The following is a 6,904-nucleotide window of genomic DNA, read 5'->3' as shown; positions in this document are numbered from 1 at the left end:
GTGAGCTAAAAGCCCAGTGAGCAACTACAAAATCATATAACATTATGCATTACATTACTATAAACATGTAAATATACTAATGAGTATCTCAAGCAATTGTCTCTAAATGTAGTTTTAAACCATTCTTAGATATCATCAACATCATTATTCCCTAGTTGAGAACAAGCCTAAATGCTCTACCTCCCAACGTTTATTACCGACCAAGAGACCCATACTTCGGCCTCTCATTCAGAACTGCCTACGTGCACATAGCCATACTAAGTACCATCATACCTTAGGTACTTCTGCTTAGATACCTTCTCAAACCTATCCTTCAGTATCGAGCTACTAAGATACCTTCTCAAATGTCCTTCGGTATCAAGTTGGTTAGGTACCTTCTCAAATGTCCTTCGGTACCGGGGTATTTTATAGCATCAAGTTAAGTTCCATTGCCTACCATCTACACAAGAACTCATTTTCTCATAGCCTTCCTCTAGGAAGCATATTTCAACATTAAAACTTAACTTTTGTAATGACTACATGACATACCTTGGCATGTGCTACACATATACAAGTCGGGAAACATGCGTTAAGTTATTCTCCAACCATTTATTGCTTGAAGAAGTATAAATTCATCATTTATGTCACTGTAACTTACTTGATCTTATATGCATAAGTACTGGAGACATTAATTCACTTAGTCACTCACCGCTCGTCAAGCTCTTAATGGTTTATACGCCCCTCCTAGCTCTTCTTGGCCTGAAAGGACATAATTCCTGGTAAAACTACTTGGAATTCTTAGTAAAATACCTCAATTAATTCATTTATTAAAGGAACTTTCATCAACAAAGACAGCTTTACTGGCAAGATCCCCATGAGCGAGGTCAACGAGATCCTTTAGAACGAGATTAGCAAGATCCTTTAGAGCAAGATCAAGCTTTTCCTGGCAAACTTTCATCTTAGCGATACTCAACTCATCAGCGATACTCAGCCCAATTCCTAGCGAGATTTCCTTATAGAGCAAGATCAGCGAGATCCTCTAGAGCGAGGTCAGTGAGATTTCCTTTATAAGCGAGATCCTCATCCCCATGTCTCGCTATAACTCCCACGGTGAACTGTTTCTTTGTTCTTCCCAAGCAGCTATCTGTTTATGCACTAATTCCCTGTTATAAATTCAAAAATTCATAACTCAAAATATAGAGCTCTTTTTATGAAATTTCCTTCTACAAACTTGTTTAGAATTGAGTTAACTTTCTCATCTTAAAGTTTTAGCCAAGAATTTCTTATCATTTGGCCTAGAACTTCTAATCTTCACCTCGGGCCCTGATTAACCTAAGATTCTGCCTCCTTTGAATTTTCTTCACTTCTTGTTCTTCTCTTTATGCAATATTCCTCCACCAAGATAGCCTCATAAACTAGATTCTCTTAGTTTTTGAATGACACCAATTTTACTAAATTTACTCATGTCAATTGCCGAAACCATGCTTTTGAAGTTCTTCTTCTAAAAACTTCCCGCCACCTCCAGATTTCAAGGGTTAACTGCCACGTTACTCCTCATTTAATATGTTTTTCCTTCCCTTCCATCATATTTCCTATAAATAAACATGAATTGCTACTTAATAAATATATTATATAACATTCCTTTGGCTAAACATGCTTATCTAGGAAACCTAGAGTTCGTGGTTTACAATAATGCTCCCACAGTTTTAGTGCTCGAACAAGAGAATATAGCTCTTGTTTATAAGTGCTCTAAGCTTGCCTCTAAGGACTGAGATTCTCATTGAAATATTCAATCGAATTCCCTTATTGAGATAAGACAGTCCCAATTCCCAAACCACAGGCATCCACTACTACTTTAAAAGGGTTTGAGAAGTCTGGAAGCTTCTTTGGTACTAAGCTTTTCTTTGATATTTTCAAAGATATCTTGTTGTTTCTTACCCCAAATTTCCCTTTCTTCAAGCAATCTGTGATATGGGTTATGATAGAATTGAAGTTCTTAATAGAGTTTCTATAGAAGGATGTTAGGCCAAGGAAAGCTTCAATATCCTTTACTGATGAAGGAACAGACCAACATCTAATTGCCACAATCTTCTTCTAATCCATCCTTATGTGATCTTTGCCAATAAAAAAAAGCCAAGAAATGAGATTTCTTAAATAAGGAAAATGTATTTCTTGAGGTTGATGTACAATTCATTCCCAGATAAGGCTTGGAATAAGTCATGTAGGTGTTGCAAATGTTCTTCTTCATTCCTACTATACTCCAAAATGTCATCAAAATAAAAACTACAATGAATTTATCAAGGAAAGGATGTAGTACTTGGTTCATAAGCCTCATAAAGGTGCTAGGAGCATTTGATAGTCTGAATGGCATGACGAGCCATTCAAAGAGTCCCTCATTGGTCTTGAATGTCGTTTTCCATTCATCACCTGACTTTATTCGTAGTTGATGATAACCACTCTTCACATCAACCTTTGAGAAGATCAATGATCCTCTAAGTTGATCAAGTTAGTCACCGATTCTTGGGATTTGAAATTGGTATTTCACTGTAATTCAGTTGATTGCTCGACTATCTACACACATCCTCCGACTTTCGTCATTCTTTGGAGTAAGAAGGGTGAGCACTACGCATGGGCTCAAGCTTGGTTGGATGTGGCCTTTCTTAAGGAGCTCTTGTTTGTGTAGAATTTCATACTTCTTTGGGCTCATTCGGTAGTGGGGTAGATTGAGGAGTGAAGCTCGTGGAATTAGGTCAATGTTATGTTGAATCTCACATAGAGGAGGTAAGTTTGTACGCTCTTCTTTTATTTTATGAAATTTTTCGAATAAAACTTTCCACTAATTGTGATAAAGAGATGGTTGCTACCACTCTTCTTGGACCTAACTCTATCTTCATTCTTCTTATTTAAAGGCATCAGAACTATTTTCTTGTCCATCCACTGAAACTCATACAAATTTTCCCTTCGCTTGTGTATAGTCTGAGTATCATATTGCCATGGTCATCCCAAAAATGTAGGATTATATCAACAATAGAGGAAGCACATGGATCATTTAAGCACTCAAATTCACTAATTTTGACAAAATTTAAAGTATGCTTTTGCAGAAACAAGTGAGTTTCAAAACATATCTCTTGTAGAACTTCTTCAAAGCTCCTTCATCAGCTACTATCTTCTCCAAATCTTGTTGTAGACCACCTCAAGACCATCTCCACTATTCTCTTGGTGCTCTAGATTGAGTTGTGAGACTCAAAATAAGTTTGAATCAAGGGTAGAAGGAGAAATGCTCACTGTAGAAAACTAGCTGAAGAACTCTTTCTTCAAATCAAATTTTCTCTCAAAATCTCTATAGATTGCATGCCTAATTTTCACTCCAATCACTTCATTATATTGCAGATCAACATGCAAAGAAAAGAGTTACATGAGTTACAACTCATGGTTAGAGAAGACAAAGCTAAGCTAATGCTTCATATGTGAGCAATTACAAAGATGGATAATGGAAAATCTTCATTTTTCATTTATGTATTTTGTTTTCTTTCTTTTTTCAATTTTATCTCAAAAAATCAAATTTTGATTTTAAAAATGAAAATGTAATTATTTCATAAATTAATTATTAAATAAAACTTAATTAATTTAATATCAAATATTAAACTAATTTTAACACATATCCATCTTTATATATTTAAATCATATTTAAATATATATAAATTCTCCCACTCCGTTTAATTCTAAAATTAAACATGTAATTATACCTCATATAATTACTAATTCTCTTGATTCTAATTTGAACGTTTCAAATTAACTTATCACATTATTCTAGAGTTAGTCCGTTACGAGCTAGTAGCGGGACCTCGCGGACCTAGAGATCATGGGCTCCAATGATCCGAGATTAATTGGCTAAACTCATTAGACCAAATTAATCTCCATTCATTAACTAATGGGTCACTCCACTAAAGCCGATAGTTGTACTCCCCTCACTGTAGATATATTATGTCCACATGATTTAACCATAATCAGCAAGTCGACCCTTCACAGGTTGTTCGTAATAATGGCTGGGTCAAATATTTGTTTTACCCCTGAGATTACGTCTTATTCCTCAAGTCCCTACTGATCCTCTAATGAACAACTGTTTTGTGATCCAGTCACTAAATCAAACTCTCTCAACTCAGTGAGAGGGTAGGGCCCCTTGTTCAAGACCTATATTCAATACTTGGGATAACAACCTTTCTCCTATCCTTAAATCGGGTAGGCGTGAACTCTGTCTGACACCCTATGTCCCCAACTATCTATCTGGTCTTACCCCTGAAATGGGAGTCTTATTGAGCCGGTGTTGTTGAGCCAACCCTCAAATATGCAAATCTAAAGGCAATCCCGAATAAACAGGAGTTCATAGTTAGCTCAGGATTAAGATCGAATTACCTAGACCATCTAGGTTAAATAGTCAGTCTTAAACAGTAAACAATGTTATAAAGTAAGAGTGACTTATTTCTTGGTCCTGATCTTATGCAAACTCATTGCATAGGACGCCCTCACTCTTCATGTCATAACATGTACGAATTAGGATCACATCGTATGTAGCACTTTACAACTCTTTGTAACAACTACAGAGTAGGCCACATCCAATGGTGTTGCCAAAATAAGGTACTCAAACTTATTCATGTACCATAGATCATTTTAACTATTTACTCAAACATGATCCACTCTTATGTCTCTACATAAAGTTCAAGTATTCATACATTAGTCATGAGTCTTAGTTTATTGGATTTAGACTTTCATACAATTTATGAAATCAATAACAAGTTTATTGATTATAGAAAATGTTTATCATTTTACAAACTGCGAGTTTTTAGGACATAAAACCCAACAAACAAGACATGACATACATCCATCTCCTGAACATTGACTATTTCCAATTGAAAGTGGAACTGAACAAATCTCACTAACCTATGCCTCCCCACCTTTCTTGGTCCATCTGATTTTATATGGGCTAGAATGAAACTCCATCTTGAGATTTAATGTTGTAACAAGCTTCTTTGACACAAAATTCTCATTGTTGCCACTATCAATAATGACAATACATACCTTGGTATGGATTGTGCATCAGGTTTGAAAAGACAATGCATTTGCCGATGAAATTCTCCCTTTGGTTCAATTAAGACCCATTAAAAAATGCAAATAGTCTCTCCCCCTCATCGGATTCAGGATTTTCTGCCTCAGCTTCCTTAATTCCCACATCATCTTCACGAGATTCTTCTTCTTCATCTAAGATTGCAATTGTTTTTCGGTTAGGACATGCATTAGATAGATGCCCACTTTGGTCGCATCGAAAGCATTTGCCAAGTGAAGAATGATTGTATAGATTTCACGCCTTCTTCTTGAGTTCAAGATCTTCTTTCTTTTCATTCTTTTCATCGGTTCTGTTTTACTCCTTCTCCTTCGAGGATGAAGGTTGATTGGGGAGAGTATTCGATGGTTGTTCTTCTTGTTCAAGGGAGTCTCCCACGGTCCCTTTCTTGAAGCTCTCTTGGAGCGTGAATCATTTAATTCCTTTACTATTTCAGTAAAAGAAATTACTTCAACCGGTGTGTGAAAAGGTTGAAGTTTCATCTTTTCTTTGATATCCAGCCGTTAACCTCCAACAAACTAGCAATGAGGTGTTGTTCATTCTCCATTAGATTGGTTCTTGCACAACCGATGAAACTCTTCAATATATTCAGCCTGATGGAACTCGAGATATACGCAGTGGAATAAGGATCTAATTATACTCTAATTGCTTTTAATTTAAAGGAAAAAATGCATGCAATTGAAGGAAAAACAGTAATTAAAATTACATTTGAAGCTCTCAAAAACCGCTTTTCCTAGCTAAATCTTGACCCGAACTCTTTTAGACCATCACTAGAGTTGACCTACTATCCTCTAGACTCAGAACCAGATTGTGGGACCCAGTGGATGAAGAAAATCGAGAGAGAGAAAGAGATGGGAAAAAGAAGATGAAATTTTGGTTTTGGATTTTCTTTTTTCAGCCCAATTTTGAAAAACTAAATTTGACAAAATTGGCAAAAACTTTTTTCATTCAAAATAAAAGCCCATTTTATAGAAAAAACCATACAACAATTGCATGAACCAAATCCATAAAAACCCAACACCTATAATCCATTATCTTAATGGGCTTAATGACTCCACTATAAGCCAAAATCTAGCCCACTATTTTGTTAGTGGAATTATCCAACAAAAGTTTGGATTTTCCCACTAACTATAGTCAAAGGGCAAAATAGTCATTTGGTTAAAATCAAACTTTGACCAAAAAGTCAACATTTTGACTTTTTATGATTTTTTCCATGTTGACTAATTTTAACCTCTCGAGCATGAATCCATATTCATTTTCTCGAAATTCAAATCATATTTGAATATAAAGTCGGTCAAAGTTTGACTTTTCAAAGTCAAAAGTCAACTCTTTGACTTTTTACATCTTTGACCATTTTCATTATTTCCGAACTTCCGAATATGAACGTATTCATATTCTTGATATTTAAATCACATTTTAATATTAAAGTTGTATCTCTAAACTGAAAACCGACCACTATATCACATATACTTGTCGGTTTCTCTCTCTTCACCTAATTCGAACAATTCGAATTATTCTATCATACTGTTCTAAGATTATTCCATATGAGCTAGTAGGGGAACCTAATGGACCTATAGATCATGGGCTCCAACAATCCGAGATTAGCTAGCTAAACTCTTTAGACGGAGCTAATCAACATTTGTTAACTAACGGGTCATTCCACTATAGTCCCGTAGTTGTACTCCCCTCACTATAGATATATTTGTGTCCATTTGATATAACCATGATTAGTAAGCTAATCCTTCACAGATTGTTCGGAATCTCGGTTGGGTCATAAAAACCATTTTACCCCCGAGACTACATCTT

The sequence above is a fragment of the Benincasa hispida genome, chromosome 7, assembly GCF_009727055.1.
Source record: "Benincasa hispida cultivar B227 chromosome 7, ASM972705v1, whole genome shotgun sequence".
Classification (NCBI taxonomy): domain Eukaryota; kingdom Viridiplantae; phylum Streptophyta; class Magnoliopsida; order Cucurbitales; family Cucurbitaceae; genus Benincasa; species Benincasa hispida.
This window is presented reverse-complemented; position numbering follows the sequence as displayed.